The sequence below is a fragment of the Mauremys reevesii genome, linkage group 20 (genome assembly GCF_016161935.1).
Source record: "Mauremys reevesii isolate NIE-2019 linkage group 20, ASM1616193v1, whole genome shotgun sequence".
In the NCBI taxonomy this organism is placed as follows: domain Eukaryota; kingdom Metazoa; phylum Chordata; order Testudines; family Geoemydidae; genus Mauremys; species Mauremys reevesii.
In genome coordinates, this window is record NC_052642.1 from 19,935,652 (window position 1) to 19,949,815 (window position 14,164).

Below are 14,164 nucleotides of genomic sequence, written 5' to 3' on the forward strand. Positions count from 1 at the left end.
ACAGAAAAAAGTCTGTACCCTCTTCCAGCCTAACCTCCCATGCCCATCATTCCCACTGCTCACATGTCCAGAACCCGTTGCCCTCCCCTCCCTCCTCTTGTTCTTTAGATTTTGCTTCGGGCATTCAACATGTTTCACCCATGTTGCATTTAGCAACATGCACCTGCTGTCATGATACAAATTCACTGCAAAGGCTGCACTGTGAGCAGTCTGTGCAAAAAGGGCTGGCTCAGGGTGCACCTTATGGTTCAGCTAAGCACTGCACATGGGAAAGGCTGGAAAATGAATTATGATCGATATCAGTAGGACATAACAGTGAATGAGCCGCATCCCTGAAAGGTTAAATGACTTGCATGCATGGTGACAATCAATTATTTGCTGTCAATTCAACTGCACATCTTTGCCCTGTTCCCTTCAGACTACAGAAGCTCATTGATAAGCCTCATCACAGTCTGTTACATGGGCACGGGAGAGACATTTTCACACTGAGTGCAGGTAGGGGAAGTCCTGTTGGCCAATCATATTGCTACATATTGACAGCTGAACTAGCCTTGTTTGGGTTTTAAGATCAATATGCATCCACTCATCTCGAATACTGACGACAGCATTGTTCCTGTGTTATGCAACGGTCATGAGACAAAGGACATCGCAGACAAGACAATCGGTATTATGGTTTGTGAATTATGTGTTTTGATTTCCCTGCAGAGCCTGCCTCCAAGACCTGAGCTAACCTTGCTAGTTCTTCCACGAGGAGAGGGGACTAGGGCCACATGACAAACTATGGAGAGAGACACTTCTCCACTTTAGTCTCTCCAGAGTTACAGCAAGTTCTGCATTTGGTGTGTTCGCATGAGCTGTATGAGAACTTGGTAAAGTGGTCATGGATGCGGGCAGGAACTTACACCAGAAGAAGAGTGTGTGATCATGTGGTAAGTGCAGCAGATAATTTCTAGCTGAGTTCTAGCTCTGCCACCAACTAGCTGTGCAAACTTGCACAAGTTATTCAATTGCTATTTAAATTCTTCCTTCTGTGAAATGGGGATCATGCTTATTTATTGCCCACGGTTGTCATGAGCCTTCGTTCTCAGGGCACTTTGGGATCCTTACACAGAAGGCATTAGTGAAGTGCAGAGGATTAGTATTTAGTGGTAGCAGCAGCGGAGACTGGAGTCACAACTTGACTGCATAGCTGGGAGTGAACAGACATGGATCCTGCAAACTGCTAATAATTTATGGGATTTAAAGTGTGGGAGGTGATGGGAGAACGTATTGGCCTTGCCAACCTCAGACCCTTGCACAAAGAGTAATCTTCCTTCTCCTTATAGCCTACCCCAGAGCAAAAAAATGAAAAAGGGAAGAGAAAGAACAGGTGGCAGAGCCTTTCATCCCTGGGGGCTGTTACCCTGGAAAGCATCCCTTCCTCTTATCCCATTGCATCTCTTCCCACTTTGCCCTCTCAATAATACAAAGGAAAGAAGATTTATATATAACATACACACATCAAAGGAGTCTTTCTTTGGCAGGAAAAAAAATAAAGTGCTGGATGGAATTTATACCTTGTGGCTCTGATTTGGCAAAGAACTTAAGCATGTGCTTAACTTTAAGCCCCGCTTGATATCAATGGAGTTTAAGCACATGCTTAAGTGCTTTGGTGAACTGGGACCTTATTCCATCATGCTTCTCTTGGTGTAGATATGTGAAGCAACAGTCGAACCGTGAGCCACAGTGCAGCAAATATCTGAACTGGAGAAGTATTTTAATTGGTTATAGATAGATCGAGTGTTCAGGTATTCAAATTTGTATGGATAGCGGGGGTTGAAAAAGTTAACCATAGACTCTGATGTTAGAGATAGAAAAGTCTTTCTTATTAGATCTAGCTCCATTTCCCATTTCAGGCAGAGAGTGACAAAGTTGAGAAGTCAATGGGACTACTCACGTATTTCAAGTTCGGCACATGCTTAAGTGCTTTGCTGGAGAAGGACTTTGTGTATCAGGATACACATTTACACATGCGGCAGGTGTATGAGCAAACCTGGTAAAGGCACGTGTAAATGGAGATGTGCAAATGCACCCAGACTTCTGTGGATTCCACTGAAATGGGGCCCATTTGGTTGGCTGCAACTATTCAAACTCTGCTTAAACTAGACGTGTATTTCTCTAAAACAGATCTGTACCTTGCCAAAGGGATACTGTGAAGTATTGTTTTAACACAAAACTGATTGTAGAGCACAGCTAAAATAAATCTGACAACATTTTGAAAATCTCTCCTAACCTCCTTCTCCCTCCGCCTTAAATCTCTGCATTCAACAAACACTGACAGACAGTATTTGGCATTTACTCAAATACCTAAAAAAATGGATTGTTCTCTTTCTTATTCTAGAATTTAAGATTGATATCAATCCAGTGTGTAAATGGAATCCTGTTTAGTTTAGGCCCCAAAGAATGTTCTTTTAAGCACGGCTCTTTGGATTTATACTGCAGCACAACACACACCTAGGGCTAAATTCTGCCTTCACTGGCATCTGTGCAACTCCATGGAATCAATATAATTTAGGACAGAATCTGGGCTGTGGTTGACATTGACTAGGCCATGTTTGTTTGTTTGTTTCTTTTTTTTTAAAGGAGCAATATTGAATTAATTAAATGGAATTTGGAAACTATAAATACCTATGCAGAGCTCATTACTGAATCTAGTCTAAGTGATTTAATTAAGATCTCTGTACAACTCTGTGCCTGTGCTCCAAGCCAATTGAGCACTTACCTCTTAATTTTAATTTTGTTACTTGTCTGATCTATTACGCCAGGCAACATTCAGTTCTCATATGTAATCTTAATTGCTTTGTGTAGAATCTTATGATGCAAGGAAAGTATTTGCATTTGCAAGCAAGCTGTTGCAGCCACAACAAAGCCTTAAAGAGACTTCACCTACTGACAATGTTGTGTATAGACAAAAGCAGCTCTGGATACATTTAATGACTCCGTAAACCTGCATTTCTCTTGTAAATATATATAAATAAAATCACTGGTTTCCTGTCATCTGCTTTTAGAACAAGCACCTTGCAAGGTTTCTGTCAACCAAAAGAAAGAGCAGAGTGAGAATAAAATATCTAATTAAATATTAACCTTTCTTGTTTGTTTCCAGTTTATGGAGCTGTAACAGCCATTACGCCAAAGGCGGATGAAAGGAGATGTCAGCTCACTGCTGATCTGCAGCATTTTTACAAAGAAGAAAACACAACAAACAAATCCTGTTGCTTGTGTGTGTGTCACAGCCCTTCCTGCTCCCAGAGAAATATCACAGCTCCACAGCCAAACATTGCAAGACAGACAGGAATTGCATGCATCTAGCATGAAATTCTCCCTCTGTATCAGAAAGACTGATGGAGATGCAGTATTGGCTGTTTAAAAATATTAAAAGGTGGAGGGACTGAACCTTGACTGTGGGTGCTGGCTCATGTAAACATTTCTTGACACTTTAACCACATCCAGTAGTGTTCCTTGCTTCATTCATATCAGAAAAGAAATCTCTCATTTTTTTTGATCAGGAGAGACTCCTTCAAGAAGCTACTGTGTTCAGAAATTGAAAGTCCTGCTACAACAGACATCTGCATTATTGCTGCTGTACGTTTCACTGTGAATCTTAGGATGCAGCGCTCAGTGGGTCCATTGGGTGCTCTCAACTCCCTAAGATCTAGGCCTGATTCACCACTGCCTTGTGTGTCATTTACCTCAGAAGACGTCTATGACTGTACATCTGGTAGCACTGGGCCCCACTTGAAACGGATGTAGATGACACTACAAGACTCTACCCCACTATGTGCAATGGGCTCAGAGGATGTTCTCTGATCGGTATGTCCAGTGAGTGCACCTGATGTTCTCTGAATTTGCCGGCTCTACAGGTTGTGCCAAGAAGGGGTAGATCTACATTTTGTCCCAGATTTTAGAAAAGGAACCTCTGCAACATCCATAATCCTTCCTCCACTTCTTACAGTACTTAGCACTAGTAGTGATTCTCCTCCGGAAGTCTCTGGGGCCCAGATTTTAAAAGGTATTTAGGCATTGCTGTGCTCAGCATTGCTTGGGAGCCTAAATCTCATTTTTTAAGAGTGATTTAGGCACTCAGGGGCCTAAATCCCCAGTTAAGTGTTTCACAGCAATACCTAAATACCATTAAAAATTGGGGCCTGAGTGCTTTACAGAAGGTGGGCGATCATCATAACCCCCATTTTACAGGTGGAGAAACTGAGGGACAGATATAGCGTCTTGCCCAGTCACACAACAGTCCGTGACAGATTTGGGAACAGAATTCAGATGAGTGCCCTTTAACCCCCATCTGTGTAAACTCTCCTACTGCACAACGTCTTTAAACTCACAGTATAGGCTGATGCTACCTGTGCGACTGCTACAAAGCCTGTTGAAGTCCATAGAGAGCCTTTCTATCAACTTCAGTGAGCTTTGGCTGAGGCCTTGTGATGGACAGGATGCACGGAGGTCACACAAGCTCATTGCTATTGATGTGACTGCACCTGTGTTGTAACTAAAAAAGTAAATAGGCTTCTTCCATCTCAGCACGTGAAATTCATATTTTACCACCCATTCTTTTGATCTTCCGAAGCTGGAATCATGTTCTGACCTCTGGGAGAGTTGTCTTGAATGGATTTTCCTTTCTGTATTAATATTTTTTGTAACTGTCATTGCATTTACTTAGGGTGGTTGTCCCGCATCCCAACCGATCAATTTGTCCCAAAATATTTCACTGTGTAGCACTGGTTTTTTATTTTATTTTTAAATTTTCACTCCGCTGGCAGCACTCGACTTTTTTTTTTTTCCCTGCCACCGGCAGACCCTCCCCCCACCCCGTGTCCCGATATTTTCTTTATCTCATCTGGTCACCCTACATTTACTGGTTTAATTTAATAAGCTGCCCATGCTCAGGAATCTTATTCAAGTTTAGGTCCATTGTCAAAATCACACAGAACCACAGAAAGACTTAACATGGGAATAAATGCAATAGCTGGAAAACAGAGCTATACCACCAACTTAAAGGGCTCCGCTGATTTGTGGTTTTGTATGTAAATAATGTGTATTTTACAGCAGCCCACTCCTATGTGCGAGAAGAGGGAGAAGTGGTGATGCATCTCCTACTTGACTGGTATTCAGGCCAAAAACAGTATCAATACGTTGGCCCAGATCCTGGTGTCTGTTAAGGAGAATATGATGCAGTGCAGGATGGGGGCACAAAAGCAGCATTTGTGCTCCCCTAGTTCGAGGCCAGCTGTGACAGTCCCCTCATGTCTCTTTTGCCAGCTGTCTACAGGGCTGACCTCAGTAGTGGTATTCCAACAGCACCTGATCCACACTGGGGTCCAGTGTGCCGGGCATTACACAAACACACAGAGAGCACGTCTGTCCCAGAGAGCTAATGATTGAAATAAGCAAGAAAAACACAAGGCGGGAACAGAATCCGAGGCACAAACAGAGGAAGTGACTAGCCCAAGGCCATGCTGCAAGGCAGCAGAAGAGCCGAGAATAGAACTCAGCTCTCCTAAGCTGCTGATTGCTGAGGGCATAAGGAAACACCACCCAGGCTCCTTTCCTCCTGGCCATGTCCCCTATTCCAGTGGCACTGGTGGTACAAGAATCACTGTGTCAGTTCTATGCTGCTGAGGGATCCCACTGCACAGGGCTTATCCTCCTGTGTCCGGACACACCAGCTTTATGGCTGCTCTGCCCTGGCCGCATGGCACAGGACGTAAAATACTTGGCCAAGATCATCACATAACTCTGTGGCATTACACCAGGGGTGAATTGGCCTGGTGTGTTTTATGCTACTGCCAGACTATTCCTTTCATTCGAGGGGTGATCAGCATAGGCTAAAAATGTGGGTTCTTGGAACCAACGCTATTATTTTAAGAAGGTATATTCAACAGGGGCTAATTCAGCATTAAATTGTTCCAGTCATAAATCCTTAGACTTTAAATTTGATTTAACTCCTATATATTACCTGTAAAATAAACAGGGTTTCAATTAACAAGTCAACAGGGTATGCCTTAGCACCTATTAATTTCCATGCCAGGGACATATAGCGTTTCCATAGAAAGTAATTTAACAGAAAATGTACCTGGGAGTTATTATTACACTGCTAATGAACTCTTTGTGTGAAAAATTCATTCCTGGCACAGAACTCTCCCGCTGATCATCACCATCTGTTTGCAGAGTTCACATAATCCGTGTTCTACTAAGTACATGCAAGATGGACAAGGTCACGTTTCCTCTGGGCCACAGTGAATGGAGCGTTTGAAGAGTAAAGATAAAGGGAGGGTGACTTATCTGCACCCCCTACTTTACACCCTGAAACAAAAACTGTGTTTAGGAACAAGGGCCTGGTTCTCATTCATATCAAAGCCCCTTTAGGCTGCTCTGCTGTAAAGGGGCCTTAAAGTGGCCATAAAACCCAGAACAGTGTAAAAGGGACCTTAGTGTAAATGAAAATCCAACCTCCAAGCGTCTAGTTTCATGGAAACTAATGGCCATTCCTTCCTCCCTCTGGCATTTTGTGTTTGGGCTTCATCGTGTGTCCTGGTGTTAACTCGGTTTTAGCCCCTATTTCCTATGGACCCCATGCTGGCTTCTTTACCCCACTACTGGAGGTGTGAAAGGCCCCAATTGCACTTCTGCTATTCAGGGAACCACAGCAGAGGGGCCAAACCGTGCAGGGGAGACTCTACCCCTCCTGTGCACCAAAGCTCAGCTTCATGGTGTCTTTCCCCATAGCTCCATGGGCGAGGGAAGAGAGAGAGGAGCAGCCCCTGGATCTGTTGCTAAATTAGTGCCAGAGGCCTAACCTGCCCAACACAGAGTTTGGAAGCCTAGCTGCTACTCCCACCTAAAGACCTTAATAGGGCAGGGGTAGGAAGGATTATCTAACAGAGGCACTGGGCTCAAGAGATCTGCGTTCTACTCCTGGCGCTGCCACAGATTTCCTGTGTGACCTTGGATATCTCAGTTAATCTACTCTGTACCTCAGTTCCCCAGCTGCAAAACGGGATAGTGCTCTCCTACTTCACAGGGGATTGAGAGGTGCTTGCATACTATGGTGGTCAGGGCAAAGTAGGTAGAATGGGTGGGAATTCAGTCCCGCCATGCTGACGGATTGAAGGATCCCTTTATCATGTCCTTGTGCCCTGTGTGCAACCAGACCAGGGAGGAAGAGTAGTCTCGGGGTTAAGGACAGGAGTGAGAGGCAGAAGCTCTGTGTGCTGTTCTTTGGACTTGGAAAGGGCTTCACTTCTCTGTGCCTCAACTGTATAATGTTTCCCCAACTGTCCAATGGGGATATTATTATTTCCCTGCCTCCTGAAAAGAAGGTGCAAAAGAAAATAGCACAAAGAATTACCACCACCAGCTGGTGTCACTCAGACATAAGAATGGCCATTCTGGGTCAGACCAATGTCCATCTAGCCCAGTATCCTGTCTTCCAAAAGTGGCCGCTGCCAGAGGGAATAAACAGAACAGGTAATCATCGAATGATCCATCTCCTGTCATCCACGCCCAGCTTCCGACAAACAGAGGGTCGGGACACACAGATCATGGTGTTGCATCCATGCCTGTAGGCCCTTCTAAGCTTTGGTATGGGGATCAAAGGAGGGTTAGAAAGAAGGGAAAGGCTGTTCTGAACATAACCACATAAAAACTATCCACCTGGTTAAAGCACGAAAAGGCAGGAGACAGTATCAGACCAACCACTATTGGTCTGAAATAGCTACAGAATGCGGTAGTGACAGCAATGTTAATGAGCTAGCGAGAGTGATTTCAGCTAGAATACCTCCCCTCCTGGCTCGGGTTATTTTGATGAATGAGCCTGTGTTGCCTTGATTGCCTATTGATTTAAAAAAAAAAACAACAACCATGTTTTCCCTTTTATTTTTCTTACTCTTCATTTCCAAACTGTGTGTGCGTGGCAGCGGAGGCAGAGTCTGCTCTCAGTTACGTTGGGGTCAAAAATCAAAGTTAATCCACTGAAATCAGTGGAGTTACTACCATTTACACGGGTGTAGCTGAAAACAGACTCTGGCCCACAGAATGTAAACACTGAGTTGTTATCCAAAAATTAAATAGAATGCCACGGCTCAGGTTTCTTGTCTCTTAACCCTATGCTAAGTTATTTTATAATTAATTGAATATATAAACCCCAGGAGTATAGTAGGGTATATTGCTTATCAATAACTCAGAGCTTTGGATACCAGAAACTGTTTGCTTTATAGATTTGCAATGGGACCGCAGCACGATCTAGTGGGCATGCCATTGGACTGAATCAGGAGACCTGGGTTTATTCCTTGTTCTGCTACCAACCTTCTGTGGGATTCTGCAGTCCCAGGCTTGGCTGGGGCCTCTAGGTGCTATTGCAGGATAAATGTTAAACAACAAGTATGAAGGTAATTCTGTGGGTAGCACAAACCTGGCAGTGCTAAGGGAGTACTTTGTTTTCAGTAATGAAATGGAATGTCTGTAAGGAGGCAGGATGATAAAATGCAGACAGCAAGGTGGTGATAGTCAGCAGCAAGAGTGATACTTACCAACAGGGGCTATTTGCAACAAACACTGCTGGGTTCCGGAGCAGAGGTCCAGTGAACACCGTGCTGTCCTCCGGGGGTATGATCAGCCCATGATGCAATACTTCTGTCTTGTGTTTCATTGGCTGAGCTGTCGCTCAATATCCTGCTGGTGAAATGCAATGAAAAGAGGGAACTCACTGAGACCTGGAATTAACTTTATCCTGCTTGTGTAGTTTAAATAAGATGATGTTATTTTTCAACTTAATCTCTGGGCTCCTAAATGCTATTATTCCCAAACCACAACACAACTAAAGGAATCCTGTGTAGTGGCTAACGCACAGAATGCCTGGTTCTAGCACTATCTCTGCCACAGACTTGTAGTGGGACCAGTGTGAACTCTGAATATCTGCACTCATCTGCGGAGCATGAAGTATTCAGTGAGGAAATTCACAAATAATGTTGAGCCATAAACACAATTGACTTTTCCCCCCCATTTTGTTCATGGACAATTCTCAGTTTATTCAATTAATTTCCAGATTTGTGTGTGCTCTACAGCTGATCCAGATGGTAGATGTGAACTTGACTTTCCATGATATCAATGTGAACCTTTAATGGGTAGCTTCAAGGGACCAGGTGCTAATTCTTCAAAGCAAGTTACTATTTCAGCTACATGTATTGGTTTGTTTGGCCAACAAAGCTATGACTCTCTTGGGTCTAATTCTCTTTACATCAGTTCAACTCTCATTAACTTCAGCAAAGCAACACCAGCAATGGGCAGAGAATTAAGCCCTTTGTGTTTATAGAAAGATTTTCTCTCTAATTAAATGCAAATAAGGGAGGCAAAGACGTGATACAGCAAAATTATTTCTTTTAAAGATGTAACTTATAGAACCACTAGGCTTATGCATTCCAACACCAGAAAGAAAGAACAATGGGCCAGCCTTGGATCTCTGTCATACCAGTGTAAATGCAAAATAACAACTGAATTCAGTGCAATTACTCTGGCTTTAAACTGGGGTACCAGTGAACAGAATCTGGTCCATATCTCTTCTTTGCATTCCACAGCGATTGAAAGAGGATGTTCCCTCTGTGTGCTGCCCCGGCTCTGCACAGATCACTGACACAGCAAACCCCGAGAGAACCCTCAATGACCACAGACTCCGATAAGGTACGAAGGCACCCAGTCAGGTTTATTGTCAAACGAAGCACAGTAATAGTTTCTAGCAGACTCTACAGGATATACTACAAATATGCCCCTTGACAATGGCTACAGCTCAGTCAGTGGCGTGACTCTCCACTGCCCCCTAGGCCGGACAAAGACATCCACTCAAGGGTGCATTCTCATACACAGGTACAAACAAGTTACACATCACTCCTGACGTATTGAGGTGCAGCCCCTCTACGTAGCAAGGTACAACCCCTCTATGCAAGTAAGGTGCTGCCTCTCACCTAGTACATGTTGGTTCGAACAAAACAACTCTATCCATCATATTCCCCTTTCGCTCCTGTCCTTGTTATCTGTGTGGAATGTGCAAGTATCAGAGTGTTCTGGTATCTCTAGTGTCCAGTACCTTTTAGGTTTGTGTATTTTTGCAACATCAGCCCGTTCATTGCCAGCTTCTGCGAGCAGGGCCTGCCTCTGGCTCACAGCTTAACTTTGCTTTATGTTAGCAAAGTCTTGACCATTCAGGCCTTAGGTAGGGTGACTAGACAGCAAATATGAGAAATCAGTACAGGGGGTGGGTGGTAATAGGCACCTATATAAGAAAAAGACCCCAAAATCGGGACTGTCCCTATAAAATTGGGACATCTGGTCACTCTAGGCCTTAGGCCTTATACCGGGCCTCTGATAAGGGCTTCTGTTTCAGGGCTTCATCTTACTACAAGTGCTTTGGGATAGGGACAGTCTCTCACTGTGTGTTTATATAGTACACAGCACAATGGGACCTCCATGTGCTAATGGAGAGAACCACCAAATGAAAGACATTAGAGATGGGAAAGCCCTATTACCTGCCCATCTGCCAAAGCAGAATTCATTTTGACCATCTTTCAGCCAGTGCAACATAGTACCCTACAGCCTGTCCTCCTGTTCTTCACATGTGTACAGCATCTGCGTATGGTACTAGACACCAAGCAAGCATCCACCATTTCTTTATGCAGCCTACAAAGGGTAAGAGGAGCTGAAGGGGGAGGAGACTTTGGGTAGGTGCCAAATTTATACAAGGAACGGCTAAAAATAAAAAGCTACAGCTAAAAATAAAGTATGATCGTAAAATGCTAAACCTCAGGGATCTTCCTGAAATCCTGAGGATTAGCTTTCATCTCATTTTAATCCAGATAAAAATAGCCTTCTCGTCGCCAAAAGGTACAGCTGGGCTTTAGGAACAGAGAGAATAATTTTGCTTCCCTACACAGGGTGACAAACATCCCCTACAGACCCCTTCCACACAGACTCGCACCCCCCTCCCCAGGTGGGATTTCAGAGGCAGAGCAATAAGCTTCTTGGGTACTTTCAAGATTAAAGACAGACAGAAGAATGGAGCATCTCTCTTTGGTCAGATAATTCCTCTGACATGGCAGTTGAATCATGAGCCCCATGGAGACTATCTGGCACAATCCTGCACCTAAGTGATCAGTGAATCTTCTCTCAATATATGCAAAAGAGCCCAGTTGGTACTAGAGATGGGACCAAATCCAAACCTCAGCTGTGGTCTGGGCACTAGGACACATGCATGTGCCAAAGGACCAATGTTCTGTTACCATGCTATACAGCAGGGGTCGGCAACCTCTGGCACGCGGCTCGCCGGGGTAAGCACCCTGGCGGGCCGGGCCAATTTGTTTATCTGCCACGTCGGCAGGTTTGGCCGATCGTGGCTCCCACTGGCCGTGGTTCGCCGTCCCAGGCCAATGGGGGCATCGGAAAGTGCCGCGGGCCAAGGGATCTGCTGGCCGCGGCTTCCCGCCTCCCCCATTGGCCTGGGACGGCGAACTGCGGCCAGTGGGAGCCACGATTGGCCAAATTGGCGGACACAGCAGATGAACAAACTGGCCCGGCCTGCCAGGATGCTTACCCTGGTCAAGCCGCGTGCCAGAGGTTGCCAACCCCTGCTGTACTGGAATAGAATCTCAAGTTTGCTGCTGCAGTCTGTTTTTCTGTGTTGCCAACTCTTTTGATCTAAGTGCAAGTCTCACATTATATGGTGTTTTTCTTAAAGCCCAACTCCTGGAGCCATGTGAATTCCTGAGAATATCAGCTTTAATTTTTAAAATGTACATTCCTAAACTCGGTGGTTGCAGAGAAAAGCTTGAAAACATGACGCAAGCGAACCCAAAAGTCTCAGAAACCAGAAAGCAAACAAGATCTCTGAATTTCTGAGTTTTTTTAATCTAATGATTTTTAAACCAGCCCCATGATTTTTTGGGGTCTGATGATTTTCAATGATTGAGGGTGGGAATGCTGATTTGTATTCCATAATCTGGTTCAGCATGGGTGAAATCCATCACTGAAGTGCAATTTAAGCCCACAAGGCCTATGCACTAGTTATGTCCTACTAAAGCACTATGGCATTCATTGGGATTTAAGAGGTGTATAGGATTTTGGCTTGCTCCTCTACATAGGTTTGAATTTCACCCCTTAGCACAGATAAAAGATTTTTGCAGCACAATAGCCTCCAACTCCATCCTTCCAGTTATTGGACCAAATCTATCACTGATGTAACTCCATTATCCAGGTCAAGGCATGTTGGCCTGGAGGAAAGCTTGCACTGTTTATACCTTCACTGTACCTGATGTGATAAATCAGGGACTGCAATTCCCAGGGGTCTCTGTCCAGTATTTCCATAGGAATTGCATTCACTTAAAAATAAGAGTAGCTACAGCTTATGATCATCATGAATTACTATTATGTTCCAAATAGAAGTGCAATCCAGGTGATTGGAACACTCATATAAGCAACTATGAGGGACTTGTTCCTGCAAGCTACCAAGCAACCTGCCCCCATCCAGCAGAACTGTTTAATTTTAAGCATGAGTGGTCCCATTGCAGCACCTCACAGGATCAAGCCTAGAAACCCGTAACGGTTTCTGGACAGTAGTTCTTACTCACTGCAATATTTCCTTTGATTTTGATAGGATTATTTGTGAGAGTAAGACTTGTGTCATCAGACCCCTGTTCTGTATCATGATGTTTCCAGCCTAGAGAGGCTATTATTTTGTTGCATACAATGTCTTCAGGTAGAGGGTGAAAAAGGTGACCAGATGTCTCTGGGATTATGAGTTGGACATATTTAAATAAGATTTAGCAACATTACCCTTTATCTACACAGGGAAGAAAACGACTGATTAGAATGTTTGTTAGTCTATAAGGTGCCACAGAACTTTGCCACTGATTAGAATGAGTTACTCTTAGTTTACAATCATCTAAGAGTTAAAACTAATCCCTGCAATTTTATTTATTTAAAGGAACAAACTATGTTATTTGCCTGGAGCTGGAGTTCATATAGTACGTGGCACAGAAATCTCACGTGCAGGGGAGATCGTGGGGACGAAGTAACCGATGGTAACAGTCACCAGTTGCTTTATGTAAATGATGTTGCAATGACATGCTACTGTGCAAAAGAATGATCCGGGGCGGGGGGGGAATCTAAATTCTCTGAATAATTTGGCAATTCTCTTACTGCTGTTTGGTGCATTAAGGATAATGTTCTGGTGCACTCAGTAGGACGACAGTGCTCAGCTCAGACCCATCACTCAAAAGGCATCAGAACACAAAGTGGGGGACTAGTGGTGAATGCAAAGAAGTTACCAGTGTCTACAGCCTGCATGACACAGCTCAGTCATTGCTGTCTGTACCTGTCATGTGCATAGCAGTAATAAGATCTACAGAACTGCTTCTGAAAATGATCGCAGGGAAACAAATATTTCTAGTCCTGTTTTTCCTTTTTATGTTGAGAGCATGGAGAAACATTAAGGAGAGGGGGACAGAGATTAAAAGCCCATGCCCTCAGTGACAGTATCACTTCCTCTCCTCTGCCCACACTTTTTTTTTTTTTTTTGGGTGCAGAAAATGTTCTCTAGGGATACTGTATTGGGCAGTATACAAAAACAAGCTATTACTTCTATGTGATCATAATCATCAGTCATCTGTAACTGTGTACTTCTGAGATTCAGTAAACGGTCATGAAATTATTTTCTGAGCAGGGCCCTACCCAATTCATGGTCCATTTTGGTCAATTTCACAGTCATCAGATTTTAACAATAGTAAATGTCACAATTCCAGATATTTAAATCTGAAATTTCTCAGTGTTGTTATGGTATTGCCACCCTTACTTCTGTGCTGCTGCCTTCAGAGCTAGGCCCTCAGCCAGCAGCTGCCACTCCGGCCACCCAGCTCTGAGGGCGGCAGCACAGACGTAAGGGTGGCAATATCGCAACCCTCCTACAATAACCTTGCAAAAAAACTCAAGCCCCCTTTTGGGTCAGAACCCCCAGTTTGAGAAATGCTGGTCTGCCCCGTGAAATCTGTATAGTATAGGGTAAAAGTACACAAAAGACCATATTTCACAGGGGAGACCAGATTTCACAGTCCATGATGGTTTTTTCATGGCTGTG

The 14,164-nt window shown here is 44.1% G+C and overlaps 1 protein-coding gene and 1 long non-coding RNA gene across 6 annotated transcripts in view; one reads left to right on the top strand and one right to left on the bottom strand.

Moving 5' to 3' along the window:
• LOC120387350 overlaps nt 1-3,474 on the top strand; it is a 28,372-nt gene extending 24,898 nt beyond the window's left edge. For both annotated transcript variants that reach the window (XR_005590134.1, XR_005590135.1), the window contains 2 exons: nt 706-929; nt 3,143-3,474. This is a non-coding gene — a long non-coding RNA (uncharacterized LOC120387350). The remainder of the gene's footprint in view (nt 1-705; nt 930-3,142) is intronic.
• DHX40 (DEAH-box helicase 40) overlaps nt 1-14,164 on the bottom strand; it is an 87,156-nt gene that overhangs the window by 46,688 nt on the left and 26,304 nt on the right. For 3 of the 4 annotated variants that reach the window (XM_039507978.1, XM_039507980.1, XM_039507979.1), the window contains one exon: nt 8,577-8,721. The gene's annotated coding sequence lies outside the window, so the exon portion shown is untranslated. Of the gene's footprint in view, nt 1-8,576; nt 8,722-14,164 lie in introns of those variants that run through there. The other variant, XM_039507972.1, reaches the window with a different exon arrangement.